The sequence below is a fragment of the Hyperolius riggenbachi genome, chromosome 5 (genome assembly GCF_040937935.1).
Source record: "Hyperolius riggenbachi isolate aHypRig1 chromosome 5, aHypRig1.pri, whole genome shotgun sequence".
Lineage (NCBI taxonomy): Eukaryota > Metazoa > Chordata > Amphibia > Anura > Hyperoliidae > Hyperolius > Hyperolius riggenbachi.
Window position 1 is genome coordinate 252,646,257 of NC_090650.1, and position 17,347 is coordinate 252,663,603.

Sequence of the window (17,347 nt, forward strand, 5' to 3'; positions counted from 1 at the left end):
ATTAGAGTTTTTAAATAATGCATGCTACTGTAATTAAAACCCATGAAATGTATTTGCCCATTTGTTCCGGTTATAAAACCGTTTAAATTATGTCCCTATCACAATGTTTGGCGCCAATATTTTATTTGGAAATAAAAGGTGCATTTTTTTCAGTTTTGCATCCATCCCTAATTACAAGCCTATAGTTTATAAAAGTAACAGTGTTATACCCTATTGACATAAATATTTAAAAAGTAGGTAACTATGTTTTTTTTTTTATTGTATTTTTTTTTTAAATTACAAAAAAAATAAATTGGGGAGTGCGGGAGGTAATGAGTTAATTTTATTGTATAAAACTAATGTATTTGTATATGTAAAATGCTTTAGGGTGTAGTTTTACTATTTGGCCACAGTGATGTTTTGTTCATGCGACCTGTAAGCGTCCGGAAGGACGCTTATAGGAAGCACTATGAGGCTGGGAAAATCACAATGATCGCGCTGTTTCTCATAGATGCAGCAGATCATTGCGGGGGCTTAGATCAACGAATGGGAATGGATTTTCCCGTTCATTGATCTCCAGGCGAGCGGGCGGCGGCGTGCACGAGCGGCGGGAGCGCACGCACCAGCGGTGGGAGCGTGGACAGCGGCGGTACGGATTTCTCCGTCCCTTGGTTCTATAAGGATGGAAAAAGGGACAGAGATATCCGTACCGTGGGGGGTAAAGTGGTTAATTACCATTCAAAAAAAAAAAAAAAACCTGTGACACCTTTCATTTGATCCAGTATAAAATAATTAACAATAATATTAATCCAGATGTTTACATGCAAAAAAAAAATTGTGTTGTGTTTCGTGCAATTCCACTGTTAAAATTGCTATGGCATGTCTAATTAGTACAGTAGTAGTACTGTGATTTGCTGTGATTAAAGTGGATCCGAGATAAACTTTTACACATTGCATAGTTGTGTTCCTTTCCTATTGTTCATAGGGCATTCCTCAAGTCAAATACTTTTTTGTTTTAGTTTTAATACTCGAATTCCCTATAAACTAAACAAGCCATGCCCACAGATTTTCAGAGAGCCCGGAAGAAATAATCATATTCTATTAAAGCTGTTTGCTGCTAGATTTGCTGTGTAAACTATCTAAACTTTAGATAAGATATATAGACAAGTTACTTGTTATAGTTAGTTTTTCATCTCGGATCCGCTTTAAAAAAGTTATCTTTTCAGTTGCAACTCGCTATGCTTATCTTAAAGAGGCGCTGTTAGCCATACTATCTCAGGAAAAAAAACACATATATAAGTAGATAAATACTTGCTCTACTTACATAACATAAATTGCACTGTCCACATTTAGATTTTAGTGATTTTTCTATAGTTAAAAAAAAAAAATAAAAAAAAAAAATAAGAGAAAATCTTTCTTAGGATTCTCCATTTCAACTGTGTCTATCTTGAAGCCAATCCAGATGTCATTTCCTCCCATACTCTCCTCTGCCTGATTGTGTATGCATTGCCCGCCCTCCTACCAGTCTTCAGGCACTCCCACCCAGCTCTGCAATAGAAAGTTAATTGTCTCAGCATGAGAAATATTGGCCAATCAGAGAGGAACAGAGGTGTGGGAGTGGAAAACAGGAGGGAAAGAGGCCTCAGCCAATCAGGCTGTATTAGTTAAGTCTGAGGGGAAAGTAAAAAAGCAAAAGAAAGACAACCCAGCATGCCCGGCAACTTCCTTTGTGCGGCAATGTACCAAATAAGAGTCAGGTAAACTGGGGAATAATCATTTATCAACAAGAAATGTAATCGTGATTTTAACTTTTGGATTGCCTGGTTAGCATCCTTATTATGTTTACCAGATAAAAATACAGAATTGATTTTTCATTTTATGCCAGACAGTCAGTTACACTTTAAAGAATCTGAACACTCAAATTAGCACTAACTTTAAAGCATTAAATCTGTACTTTTTTGTACTGTATGTTATATAGGTAGAAAAAAAAACAACATTTTGTATAAAAATAATACCTTTTAATGGCTAACTAATAGAGTTAAATGATGCAAGCTTTCTGGAATCTAGTCCCCTTCTTCAGGCATATTTCCAGATGTTAGCTGAAGTAAAACACTGATGCAGATAAATGGTAAACACGAAGATGACAGTTGTGCTGGTAACTGTTTATCCGTTAGGTGTCAGGTGATCAGCAGGCTGGAGCCAGTGAGTTAGTGCAACCATACATGAAATCCAGCAGGTTTCTGAAGATCATGAAGCCAAATCAATCATGTTACATAAGGTGTCATGAATCCTGTTCTACAATTTAAATCTTCTGTTAATGTCTTGAACATTTTCATAAATTTGTACTCAGAACTTTTTCTTGATTGATCTTGGTGTGAGACCTGCCCTTATATCTTGAGCACAAGCCAAATACAAATACCAAACTCACAGAAATATCATCAAATACAAGACCAATTTTCCTGCGAGTCATCCAATGTTGTATACATGATACTCTGCATGAAATGCACCTCAAAATGAATCTATATAGGAGAAACAGGACAAAAACTGCACACAAGAATGAACCATCACCGCTTTAAAATCAGTGAAGGTAAAATGGACACATCAGTGGGCCAACACTTCTGTGAACCAGGACACAGCATGCAAGATCTAAAAGTACTTGTTCTTAAAGAAAACCTGTACTGAAAATTAAAAGTCAAAATAAACATACACTGGTCATACTTACCTCCCGTGTAGTCTACTCCTCAATCTCTTTTTCCTCTCCTGCGTCCTGTTTGTCCACTGTGATCAATGGAATTCTCCGTCCTCCATTTTGAAAATGGCCATTACACCATAACAGCTTTCTGGTCAGTACACTGTTAAACTGTAACATCGCCCACTTGAGCCATAGGGAAACATGGACACATCAGTTTCCTCTCAGATGTAACTGACAGCAACTGATATATAACTGACAGCAACTGATATATTTTAGTTCTGACAAAATGTTGTCAGAACTGGAAGGGATCATTGTCAGAAGAAAATGGAGAGCTTCTGAGAGGAACTGATGGCAAGGTAACTATGTATTGTTCATTTGAAGTTATCTCATGTGTTTATTTTAAATAATTTTACTCAGTACAGGTTCTCTTTAAAGAGAACCAGAGATGAAGCAACCTCATGTATTTTACCTTATAAATCAGTGGGAACATGACAGTAAACACCTAATCTGCTCTTTGTTACATTGTTCTCTGTTTAATTTGCCTGTTATCACCTCTAAGATAAGAATCCCGACTAAGCAGTCGGTCTGGCTTTGCTACAGAATAATTATAGCTGAGACTGTGTTCTTTGCTGTCTTCAAGTCCAAGCCTGCCCCCTGCTGGCTCTGCTCAGGAATCATTATAGCTGAGTCATTATAGCAAAGCCAGACTCAATGCTCAGTCCGGGATTCTTATCTCAGCTAGATAACAGACACTTTTAGCAGTGAGGATGGAACAGAGAGCATGGTAAATGTTTTCTCTAATGTTCCCACTGATTTCTATGGTAAAATACACAAGGGTGCTTCGTCTCTGGTTCACTTTAAAGAGAATCTGTATTGTTAAAATCGCACAAAAGTAAACATACCAGTGCGTTAGGGGACATCTCCTATTACCCTCTGTCACAATTTCGCCGCTCCTCGCCGCATTAAAAGTGGTTAAAAACAGTTTTAAAAAGTTTGTTTATAAACAAACAAAATGGCCACCAAAACAGGAAGTAGGTTGATGTGCAGTATGTCCACACATAGAAAATACATCCATACACAAGCAGGCTGTATACAGCCTTCCTTTTGAATCTCAAGAGATCATTTGTGTGTTTCTTTCCCCCTGTTCTCATGCACTGAAGTGTCAGGCTGTTTCTTCCTGCAAACAGCTTTGCCCTTGTCTGTAATTCTTCAGTATATGAAAGCCCAGCCAGCTCAGAGGACGATTCATCCAGCTTGTAAAAGATAAGAGAGAAGCTGCTCTAATCCTAAATAACACACAGGCAGTGTGCAGAGAGGGGCCTGGAAGGGGGAGTTCATATCAGAACCACAACACTGAAGAACTTGGCAGCCTTCCAGACACAGGCCGACAAGTCTGACAGGGGAAAGATACATTGATTTATTACAGAGACAGTGATAGTATAAAATGCTGCAGTAAGCCAGAACACATTAGAATAGCTTTTTGAACTTGTAGGATGATAAAAAACAGGATGCAATTTTTGTTACGGAGTCTCTTTAAGGGTAACTTCAAAAATGATCAATCAAGAAAAAGTTCTGAGTACAAATTTATGAAAATGTTCAAGACATTAACAGAAGGTTTAAATTGTGGAACAGGATTCATGACACCTTATGTAACATGATTGATTTGGCTTCATGACCTTCAGAAACTTGCTGGATTTCATGTATGGTTGCACTAACTCACTGGCTCCAGCCTGCTGATCACCTGACACCTAACGGATAAACAGTTACCAGCACAACTGTCATCTTCGTGTTTACCATTTATCTGCATCAGTGTTTTACTTCAGCTAACATCTGGAAATATGCCTGAAGAAGGGGACTAGATTCCAGAAAGCTTGCATCATTTAACTCTATTAGTTAGCCATTAAAAGGTATTATTTTTTTACAAAACGTTGTTTTTTTCTACCTATATACTTTGTTTGGCTAACACGGTACAGAAACTTTTTTGCTTGTAATATATGTAAAATAACTCCAAAGCTTCCCTTTCCTTGCACATGTAATTAACCAAAAGTGACTACACTAAAACTCTCAAAGAGCATCAACTGGTCTAATCATCAAACTATCACATGCAGCACTCACTAGGATAGAAGGAAGACAAAGACAAACACTTATATAGTGCTTTTCTCCTGGCGGACTCAAAGCGCCAGAGCTGCAGCCACTACGACGCGCTCTATAAGCAGTAGCAGTGTTAGGGAGACTTGCCTAAGGTCTCCTGCTGAATAGGTGCTGGCTTACTGACCAGGCAGAGTAGAGATTCGAACCCTGGTCTCCAGTGTCAGAGGCAGAGCCCTTAACCCAGGGCTGTGGAGTCGGTACAAAAATCCACCGACTCCGACTCCTCAGTTTAGGATTCCACCGACTCAGACTCCTCTAATTTGCATATTACAATCTTGTTGATTGAAAGTATGTAACATAAAATTCATCTCTTAACTGCCAACGCTTAGGAATTTTAAAGGACAACTGAAGTGAGAAGGATATATATGTAGACATACATATGCCATATTTATTCCCTTTAGTCATAGACTAAAACTAGTACTTGGTAAGAGTATTTGTAAAAGGTACAGACCGAAACAAAGAACATCTATCAGGCCCTAGGCAATGTAACTGTGGGTACATGTAAGAGTGATGTGAAGGTACTCTGCAGGAGAATGAGGCGATTATTCCTCTATTACACATTCTTCATGCACAATCTGAACCAGGTTTATGGGTGATAGACAACACCTCTGTGTTCAATGTGCACAACATTCTCAGTGGATTCTCTACAGCTCTGTGGAGAGTGCATATGTAGAGTATAGTACTACTGTGTAAAAGCGTAAACCTGAGACAGATTAAATTAAAGTTTTATACATACCTGAGGCTTCCTCCAGCCGCCTTCAGGATAATCAGTCCCTCGCTGTCCTCCTCTGCCACCTGGATCTTCTGCTATGAGTCCAGGTGCTTGAGCCAGTCTTGCTTAGTTTGCATGCACACAATCCGCCGCCGGGAGCGTACTACACCTGCGCAGCACTATTGCGCAGGTGCAGAATGCTCCTGGCTGTAGGAACGGCACGTGGCCGGACAGCGCTGACTGGCTGAATTACCAGGACTTATAGCAGAAGATCCAGGTGGTGGAGGAGAACATCGAGGGACTGATTGGCCTGAAGGGGGCTGGAGAAAGCTCCAGGTATGCATAACATTTTCCTTTTCATCTGTCTCAGGTACCCTTTAAATTGTAGTCACCAAACCAAATTTTAACAACATATCAAATTATTTGATTTCATGAGCAAAGAGAGTGCATACATTTGCATAAATCAGCATCAATGCAGAATTATTTCCATCTCATTGACCATCTTTGTTAGTGACACGGCTACACATCAGGCTTTATACTTACAGCATAGATGTTATTTAGTATATATAATAGTTCGGGTTCACTTCGGGTTCTGGCCGGCCAATGTGCGAACTGGCCGCTGCGCTGCGGCCAATGTGAGAAATGCAACAATTCCTGTAAGGTTAATGTTATGTTGTGGCCGCAGCGCAGCGGGCAAATGTATGACATCTTACTTTATTCAATGAAATTAAGCCGCCCGGCTTTTTCTCTGCCTCTCTCTCTCCTCCCCCCGCCTCTCTCGCTCTCCTATGGGCAGCCGGGCGGGGACACGCGTGTCCCCTCCAGAGTCGTTCGTCGCGGCAGGGGAATCCTGCCGTTCTTGCAGAGCGGGTGCTGGCAGAAGCAATGTCTGCAGCCTCCCCGCTCTGCTCTCCTGCCGCGAGGAACGACTCTCGGGGACACGCGTGTCCCCTCCGGCTGGCCATAAGAGAAGGAGAGAGAGGCGGGGGGGAGGAGAGAGGCAGAGAAAAAGCCGGGCGGCTTAATTTCATTGAATAAAGTAAGATGTGATACATTTGCCCGCTGCGCTGCGGCCACAACATAACATTAACCTTACAGGAATTGTTGCATTTCTCACATTGGCCGCAGCGCAGCGGCCAGTTCGCACATTGGCCGGCCAGAACCCGAAGTGGCCGGCCACTTCTAGTTCTGGCCAAACTTCGGGTTCTGGCCGTAACATATATAAGAGATTCCTGTGTAGACATCATATATACTGTCCAGTCACAATCAGATTGCTTTATTGAAGCAGCACAAGTAACTAATTTTGATTGGTTTATTTCATTTTTGTGGACTAAGCACAGCTATTACTGTATATATAAATTATTTATGATGACTATTATCTGAGAAATAAAACATTTTATCATATTTTCTATTTTAATTACAGTTTAACCATTTCCGGACCGCAGTGATAGAGATCTACGCCCTGTTTTGATGGGCTCCTGGCTGGCAGGGCGTAGATCTCTATCACCGGCGCCGCCGCTCCCCGCCGCGATCGCGCGCACCGAACCGGCTGCACTTAGCTGTCTTATGACAGCTAAGGCTTCCGGGTATCGGCAGGAGCCGTCACTGATTGGCTCCCTGCCGTGTGATCGCTGTGAGCCAATCACAGCGATCACCCTCCGAAAGGCAACATAGTTGCCGTTCCGCCTCCCTCTCCGCCTCCCTCTCCCTGTCACTGTGGATCTTGTGTGACAGGGAGAGACGCACAGCCTGCAGCCGTGACAGGCTGTGCGATTTTAGTGTAAAAATAAACTTTTTTCCAGCTCTCCCCCCCCATGTATCCCTTGATCCCCTCCCAACCACCTATATATAGATCTATCTATATATATATATATATAGATCTCTCTCTCTATATATATATATATATATATATATATATATATATATATAGATCTCTCTCTCTATATATATATATATATAGATCTCTCTCTATATATATATATAGATCTATATAGATCTATATATATATATATAGATCTATATATATATATATATATATATATATATATATATATATATATATATACATACATATATATATACATACATATATATATACATACATATATATATATACATACATATATATATATACATACATATATATATATACATACATACATATATATATACATACATACATATATATACATACATATATACATACATACATACATATATATATACATACATATATATATATACATACATACATATATATATACATACATATATATATACATACATATATATATATATATATATATACATACATATATATATACATACATATATATATATATATATATATATATATATATATATATATATACATACATATATATACATACATATATATATATACATACATACATATATATATATATATATATATATATATATATATATATATATATATATATATATATATATATATATATATATATATTACTGGATTGTGATTTTGTAACCACTTGCCGACCGCCCCTACCTAGGGGCGGCGGCAAAGTGGAGCCCGCAACGACCGCAATACGCCGATCGGCGGCGGCTCGTTGCGGACTAGCTGGCCGGGGATCGCACGCTGGATGTGCCCACCCGCGACGTCAACCCGCCAGCCAATTAGCAGCGGCGGCGGGTTGTTAACCCCCGATCTTCCGCATGTAAAGCGGATAATACGCTTTGTAATGTATACAAAGCGTATTATACAGGCTGCCTCCTGCCCTGGTGGTCCCAGTGATTGAGGGACCACCAGGGCAGGTTGCAGCCCTCCTAGTAAGTACCCAAGCACACTGATCCTGCCCCCTGATCGCCCACTGCACCCATCAGACCCCCCCTGCCCACCCCTGGGACACCTGTTTGCACCCAATCACCCCCCTAATCACCCATTAATCACTCCCTGTCACTATCTCAACGCTATTTTTTAGATTAGGTCCTAAACTGCCCCCTGGGGGCTCCTGAACACCCCCCCCACACCCTCAGATCCTCCCTAGACCCTCCCCCCTGTGTACTGTATACATCTATTCTTCCCTATAATCACCCACTGATCACCTGTCAATCACCCATCAATCACCCCCTGTCACCACCTGTCACTGCCACCCATCTGATCAGACCCTAACCTGCCTTTTGTGGGCACCTGATCACCCACCCACACCCTCAGATTGCGTGCAGACCCACCCTCAGATCACCTCTGAAAGTGCATTGTTTACATCTGTTCTCCCCTCTAATCATCCACTGATCACCCATCAATCACCCCGTCACCACCTGTCACTGCTACCCATCAGATCAGACACTAATCTGCCCCTTGCGGGCACCCAATCACCCGCCCACACCCTAAATTAGCCCCCCAGACCCCCTCTGATCAACTCGCCAGTGCATTGCTTGCATATATTCTCCTCTGTAATCACCTACTGATCACCTATCAACCACCCCGTCACCCCCTGTCACCACCTGTCACTGCTACCCATCAGATCAGGCCCTAATATGCCCCCTGCGGGCTTCTGATCACCCGGCCAAACCCTCACCCGCCCCACCGCAGTGACAGAAAATTTTTTTCTGATCACTGCTGGTACGACTTAATTGCCATGTCCAGGTCATGATTTGAGAACATTCCTGCACTTCAGTGCCAATACAACCTGTCATCTAAGAAGCCACCCTGCTTATGACCGGTTCCACAAAATTCGGCCCCTCATAGACCACCTGTCATCAAAATTTGCAGATGCCTATACCCCTGAACAGTCATTTTGAGGCATTTGGTTTCCAGACTACTCCTCGTGGTTTTGGGCCCCTAAAATGCCAGGGCAGTATAGGAACCCCACAAGTGACCCCATTTTAGAAAGAAGACACCCCAAGGTATTCCGTTAGGTGTATGACGAGTTCATAGAAGATTTTATTTTTTGTCAAAAGTTAGCGGAAATTGATTTGTATTGTTTTTTTTCACAAAGTGTCATTTTCCACTAACTTGTGACAAAAAATAAAATCTTCTATGAACTCACCATACACCTAACGGAATACCTTGGGGTGTCTTCTTTCTAAAATGGGGTCACTTGTGGGGTTTCTATACTGCCCTGGCATTTTAGGGGCCCTAAACCGTGAGGAGTAGTCTGGAAACCAAATGCCTCAAAATGACCTGTGAATAGGACGTTGGGCCCCATAGCGCACCTAGGCTGCAAAAAAGTGTCACACATGTGATATCGCCGTACTCAGGAGAAGTAGTATAATGTGTTTTGGGGTGTATTTTTACACATACCCATGCTGGGTGGGAGAAATCTCTCTGTAAAGGGACAATTGTGTGTAAAAAAATCAAAACATTTTAATTTACAGAGATATTTCTCCCACCCAGCATGGGTATGTGTAAAAATACACCCCAAAACACATTATACTACTTCTCCTGAGTACGGCGATAGCACATGTGTGACACTTTTTTGCAACCTAGGTGCGCTAAGAGGCCCAACGTCCTATGAGTACCTTTAGAATTTCACAGGTCATTTTGAGGCATTTGGTTTCTAGACTACTCCTCACGGTTTAGGGCCCCTAAAATGCCAGGGCATTATAGGAACCCCACAAGTGACCCCATTTTAGAAAGAAGACACCCCAAGGTATTCAATTAGGTGTATGGGGAATTCATAGAAGATTTTATTTTTTGTCACAAGTTAGTGGAAAATGACACTTTGTGAAAAAAACAATAAAAATCAATTTCCGCTAACTTGTGAAAAAAAAAATGAAATCTTCTATGAACTCCCCATACTACTAACGGAATACCTTGGGGTGTCTTCTTTCTAAAATGGGGTCACTTGTAGGGTTCCTATACCGTCCTGGCATTTTAGGGGCCCTAAACCGTGAGGAGTAGTCTAGAAAATAAATGCCTCAAAATGACCTGTGAAATCCTAAAGGTACTCATAGGACTTTGGGCCCCTTAGCGCAGTTAGGGTGCAAAAAAGTGTCACACATGTGGTATCGCCGTACTCAGGAGAAGTAGTATAATGTGTTTTGGGGTGTATTTTTACACATACCCATGCTGGGTGGGAGAAATATCTCTGTAAATGGACAATTGTGTGTAAAAAAATCAAAAGAAATCTCATTTACAGAGATATTTCTCCCACCCATCATGGGTATGTGTAAAAATACACCCCAAAACACATTATACTATTTCTCCTGAGTAAGGCGATACCACATGTGTGACATTTCTTTTGCAGCCTAGGTGCGCTAAGGGGCCCAAAGTCCTATGAGCACCTTTAGGCTTTACAGGGGTGCTTACAATTTAGCACCCCCCAAAATGCCAGGACAATAAACACACCCCACAAATGACCCCATTTTAGAAACTAGACACTTCAAAGTATTCAGAGAGGGGCATGGTGAGTCCGTGGCAGATTTCATTTTTTTTTGTCACCAGATAGCAGAAATGGAAACTTTTTTTTATTTATTTTTTTTGTCACAAAGTGTCATTTTCCGCTAACTTGTGACAAAAAATAAAATCTTCTATGAACTCACCATGCCTCTTAGTGAATACTTTGGGGTGTCTTCTTTCCAAAATGGGGTCATTTGGGGGGTATTTATACTATCCTGGAATTCTAGCACCTCATGAAACCTGACAGGTGCTCAGAAATGAGAGAGATGCTTCAAAATGGGAAAATTCAATTTTTGCACCATAGTTTGTAAACACTATAACTTTTACCCAAACCAATAAATATACACTGAATTGGTTTTTTTTAATCAAAAACATGTTAGTCCACATTTTTCGCGCTGCATGTATACAGAAATTTTACTTTATTTGAAAAATGTCAGCACAGAAAGTTAAAAAAATCATTTTTTTGCCAAAATTTATGTCTTTTTTGATGAATAGAATAAAAAGTAAAAATCGCAGCAGCAATCAAATAGCACCAAAAGAAAGCTGTATTAGTGACAAGAAAAGGAGGTAAAATTCATTTAGATGGTAGCTTGTATGACTGAGCAATAAACCATTTAAGCTGCAGTGGTCTGAATGGAAAAAAGGCTCTGGTCCTTAAGGGGTGAAAAGACTGCGGTCCTTAAGTGGTTAAATTCATTAGGAGTCAGAGGCGGTGCATTTTTTCCCGACTCCGACTCCAGGCACCCAAAATTGCTCCGACTCCGACTCCACAGCCCTGCCTTAACCATTACACTATCCAGCCACAGGAAGGTTGAGCTATACGGCTCTCTCTGAAGGAACATTCAAGGTAACAAATTTGAAATCATAGTTGAACAAATTGCTTGAGGTATATAGATCTGAACTGAGGGGATTGCTTTTTTTATCATCATCAACAAGAGTGGAATATCACTCTAAAACTTGGCCTATCACAAGAAAATCAATTGTGTTGCAATTGCTGACTTATCACTTTAGCAAAACAATTATATCTTTGATATCATGTTAATCCCCTGGCTGCAATACTTTCTAAGAAATATCGAATCTGGAAAGAGTAAGCAGAACAGACAGACTTAACCCTCCTGGCGGTATGAAAAATTCCGCCAGGAGGCAGCGCGGCAGTTTTTTATTTTGTTTTTTTTTTAAATCATGTAGCGAGCCCAGGGCTCGCTACATGATAGCCGCTGCTCAGCGGCATCCCCCCGCCCTCTTCGATCGCCTTCGGCGATCTCCGATCAGGAAATCCCGTTCAAAGAACGGGATTTCCTGGAGGGCTTCCCCCGTCGCCATGGCGACGGGGCGGGATGAGGTCACCGACGTCGTGACATCATTGGGAGTCCCGATCCACCCCTCGGCGCTGCCTGGCAGTGATTGGCCAGGCAGCGCACGGGGTCTGGGGGATAGGGTGAGCTATATATGTGTGCAACTTTGTGTGAGTGTGTGTGTATAAGAGAGAGATAGACACGGACAAAGACTATAACTATGGATGTGTGTCTCAGTTTCCAGACGCAATGCTGGTCAAAAGTACACAACTATGCCTAGATTCACTGCTGCAGCTCAGCCTGGGATCTTATTAGCTAGTGTAGTGAAATAGCATGTCCCTGCACTTTTCAGCCAAGTGACATGGCGAGATCTAGCTTCATCCTCTCGACCTCTCCCACTGTCCATTCACTCAGGACATGGCATGAAATTCTACATAACTGAGATGAAAGCTGGCTGAGCTGTACAGTATCAGGACACAAAATTACTTTCACCCTATTCCAGCCAGTAACAGCGGGAATGTATAGAGCAGGTTTTTTTTTTCCTTCACTTGGGTCTGTCATTGATTGTGATCTATTAATGGGGTATGTCATAGACGGTCAATAGAATTGAAGCTCACCTGAACTGCAATAAGCAAACCTGGGAATTTTAACTTACCCGGGGCTTCTTTCAGTCCCCCGTAGTCCAGCAGATCCCTTGCATGCTCTTGGTTGTTATCCATTCTTCCGCTGGCGGCTCTGAAATTCCTGTCTTCTGTGTGGTTCATTTTTATGAGAACTGTGCATGTGTAGATGCTTCTGAGCATGACAGCGCACACGGATGAGACCTCACATGCGCAGTTGGTGAGGCTGGAACTCTAGTTTCAGGAATTTCGGAGTTGACAGCAGGAGAATGAAGGTGACTCAGAGGATGCTAAAAGACTTGTAGGACAATGGGGACCTGTATGAGCCAAAACCAATTCCAGGAACAAAACCCCACTGTGAGGAAACGCGGAAAAGCCGCCGCGTGTGCCAAGAGCTAGGCGGCTGACTCCGCGGCCTACGCGGCGGTTTGCACGCGTCTGGTTGTGTGGTGGAACGCGGAAAAGCCGCCGCATGTCCTGACAGCAAAGCGGCTGTTTGCATGCAGCAGCATGTGCTTGGTGTGGCTGGGTCTGTTAGTGCACCTAGGCAGATGGAGAGCTATGCTCGCGCGGGCCTGAATTCAGGACCTTTATACCTGCAGAGGAAGTGTCAGCTGATCAGGAAGGTCAGCTGATTCCTGCAGGACTCATGATTGGCTGAATGGTTCGGGCGGGGCAGCAGAGTCCAGCAACTATATATTCTGCTGCTTATTCAGTTGCTGGTTGTCTGGCGTTGCGATCACATACGTGGGAGCACCCAGATCCGTAGTCAGATCCGCAAGTGTACCGGGACCAGCTGGAGCTGTAATCCTACACTTAGCTAGTTTCTGTTGATAGCTTAAAGTACTAGTTTGATTGTGATTATCTGTTTTGACCTTTTGCCTGCCTGACTATCCTCCTGAACTCTGATCTTGTACCTCGATATTTCTGATACTCTGTTGCCGAACCCCGGCTCGTCCTTAGACTCTGCTTCTGCCTACTGATCTTGTACCTCAATATTTCTGATACCCTGTTGCCGAACCCTGCCTGTACCTGACTCCGCCTTTGCCTCTTGATATTGTACTTTATCTGCCCGTGTGTGTACGACCTGGCTTGTCTGACCTCGAGAACCGACCTCACTGTTGGAGGCGGTTCCCTGTTCTATCAGTGACACTTCCTCCAGAGTGTTACTTTTAGACAATCCTTCCTACTCGCAGCCTGACTCCTCCCGTCTTGGAGAGTCCAGGTCTTCGGAAGGAATCCGTGCAGTATACCTTACTGCGCTGAGGCTTAGTCCTCAAAGTGTTAAGGTGCGTACACACATGCGACTATAGTCGTTTGTAACGATCGTTCCCCGATCTTTACCAACGACGATCGTTACAAAAAACGAACCAACGACTATTAAGGCAAACGACGAACGAGGCAAATCGCTACAAAACAAAGTTCTGTCTTGGCGGATTTTTACCACCGACGATCGTTAGCAAAAGTGGTACATCGTTGGAAACGATCGTTCGTACCAGGCTGGACATGCGTACTTCACTTTTTCTCCAAGGAACTTTACAATTTTATGCGCAGGCGCATTAAGTGCTTTTACGTGGTGTAACGTTCGTTCTAACGATGTGATCGTTACACACTTTATAGAACTAACTTTGCTTCGGTCGTTCTTTCGTCAATTAAAAGTTCGTTCGTCGTCCTCAACGAACGATCGTTGTCGCATGTGTGTACGTAGCATCACTGTTACACCAAACACTACACTCTACTCAGGTGAACAGAGGTTAGCTGGTATATCGGATTATCGGTGATACTGCAGATCACTTATAATCTGGTATACATCTGTATTCCCAGTGATACTGCAGATCACCGGTAATCAGATCCTCTCTGTGCTTCACCGATCGTTACACCCACATTTGTACTTGACGAAATAAAGGATTCTGATTCTGGAAGCCTCGGTTAAGTTAAAATGCAAATCTTAACTTCCGGTTCAGTTGTGCTTGCTAGTAATAAAGGTGACAAGTAACTAGCTTATCTCCAGATGCTGTGAAATAAAGATGGTATAAAATTAGACAAAGTATGGTATGTTGAAACTTCAAGTTTAATGAAAGCTGCCCAGAACTATCAGTCAGAAACTCCTTGCATCATCACAATAGACCTGATTTACAAAAGCATTTCCAGGTCAAAGTTCGTAAACTGTACTCCTTCAGTTATTACATAAAAGCCACTGAGGGGTGGGATATTTCAGGCGCGTACATGAAAAAAGGCACCGGGAAAAAAAAAGTGCAAGGGATATGCTGCTAGTACAATATCTTCAAAATTAGTGATATTCTATCACTGAATTCTGATAGTATAATATCGGTAATCTTTACCGATATTTTCCTATTGCTAAACTTAACCCTACTCTCAACACAGAACCCTCCCTCTACTGATGCCTAACACAGAACTCCCCCTCTACCGAAGCCCAACAAGGAACTCCCCCTCTACCAACGCCAAACACAGAACTGTCCATCTACCTATGTCTAACCCTTAACCATCCGTGCCCGCTATGCAAAGCACAAAGTTGGGCGCAGGGAGGCATCTGATAAAGTAGTGGGCACCAAGTCTTTGGAAAAAGGGCGCTACCATAGGCTCCTAATATAAAAGCCACGATTTGCAAACAAAGGCTCCTGCGGCGCCCTTTTTTCCTGTTTCGATATCAGGTAGCAAGTAAACAGTCAGTGAGTGAGGTTTTAGGAATGGAGGACAAATGGCCAAGAGTAAGGATCTAAGCGAGTTGGAGAAGTGCCAAATTGTGATGGCTAGATAAATTGCTAGAGCATCTCTAAAGTCAGACTATTTTGTGGGCTGTTCCCCGCATGCAGTGGTTAGTATGTACCTGTCAAATAGGTTCTAATCAAGACATATCGATTATGACTTAAGTCAAGCATACATTACATAGTGTATGTTTAGCATAACCCTTGCATAACAAACTCCAGCACATCTATGGTTTACTTTATATACAGGAATACCGTCTGCTGACAGAGTTTAGTTTTGCCTGAAGAGTATCTTTAAGCTCAGGACAACATGGCTTATTGAAATAAAAAGTTATCTGTGATGAATTAGTGAAAAGTGAAAAATCAACAGGTAATGTTATAGAAAGGCCAAAGGGCTACATTCAATGTAAACTTGCAAATTGATAACGCTGTGTGGAAAGGTAAAAAAAACGGTAACCGAAAGCTACCCATTCACTGGTCGATTTCTGCCATCGATTTATGGCCGATTCGACCGTTCTGATCAAATCGGCTAGAAACAGATGCAGCAGGAAGCATGATTGATCAACAGATCAATTTCTGACCGATTTCGATCAACTTATTTTTACGGAAAATCTAGGTCGATCGGCTGCTGGCAGCAGATCGATGGCCCATGGGGTTGCATTAAATCTAACGAATAGCACAACACTACATTTTGATCGATTTTCAATAGGTTTCATTTTGAAATCTATTGAAAATCTGTTCCTAGTGTGTGGCACACATCAGATTCCTGACAGGAATCAGATTCGACCTGACATGCAACTGACAGGAATCTATTTGATGGTTGAATCAGCTACTAATCTATAAGTGTATGGGTACCTTAAGTGCAAGACTACATAAGCTGTAGCCTTGCTCTGCTCCCTACAGACCTTTGTGAAAACACAGTTGCACTGACCATCAGTGCATCTGAATATAAAAAACAAAAACTCAAGCACAACTTCTAGGCAGTCTGCCTCTGTTAACGAGTGCATTCCAGTGTGTGAAGTTATGGCAGGACTTCTAAGTAGGGAAGTTCAATGCTATTCAATATCCAATAGGGCTCTGTGCAGTCATGTTTATAGAGATAAAATATTGGGCCCTATCCAATTCACTTTTCTCTTAAAATATATTTTTTCATCTTCTGTTCAGAATAACTTTTGAGTACTCTGCAATTGAAAAATACCAAAAGGTAGGTGGAAAAATTACTGTCAAAATTATACTGAGTATTTTCTTGCTTGCTGGTGGCTTAACCTGTTCAGTCTTTAGTGTTTTTTTTACCTCATGCATCCGAGCCAATAACTTTATCACTAGTTGTCACAATGAATTGATCTACATGGTGGGCCATTTATATGGATACACCTTAATAAAATGGGAATGGTTGCTGATATTAACTTCCTGTTTGTGGCACATTAGTATATGTGAGAGGGAAAACTTTTCAAGATGGGTGGTGACATGGCGGCCATTTTGAAGTCGGCCATTTTGAATCCAACTTTTTTTTTCAATAGGAAGAGGGTCATGTGGCACATCAAACTTATTGGGAATTTCACAAGAAAAACAATGGTGTGCTTGGTTTTAACGTAACTTTATTCTTTCATGAGTTATTTACAAGCTTCTGACCACTTATAAAATGTGTTCAATGTGCTGCAAATTGTGTTAGATTCTCAATGCAACCCTTCTCCCACTCTTCACACACTGATAGTAACACCGCAGGAGAAATGCTAGCACAGGCTTCCAGTATCCATAGTTTCAGGTGCTGCACATCTCGTATCTTCAC

General features: G+C 41.8%; 2 protein-coding genes across 3 annotated transcripts in view; one reads left to right on the forward strand and one right to left on the reverse strand.

Annotated features, from left to right (window-relative positions):
* Nucleotides 1-17,347, reverse strand: part of WRNIP1 (WRN helicase interacting protein 1) — a 164,876-nt gene that overhangs the window by 106,891 nt on the left and 40,638 nt on the right. The gene's annotated exons all lie outside the window — the stretch shown is intronic.
* The window catches only part of MYLK4 (myosin light chain kinase family member 4), a 299,781-nt gene continuing 286,871 nt past the window's right edge, over nucleotides 4,438-17,347 (forward strand). The window contains exons 1-2 of the mRNA XM_068236806.1: nucleotides 4,438-4,578; nucleotides 16,723-16,762. The gene's annotated coding sequence lies outside the window, so the exon portion shown is untranslated. The remainder of the gene's footprint in view (nucleotides 4,579-16,722; nucleotides 16,763-17,347) is intronic.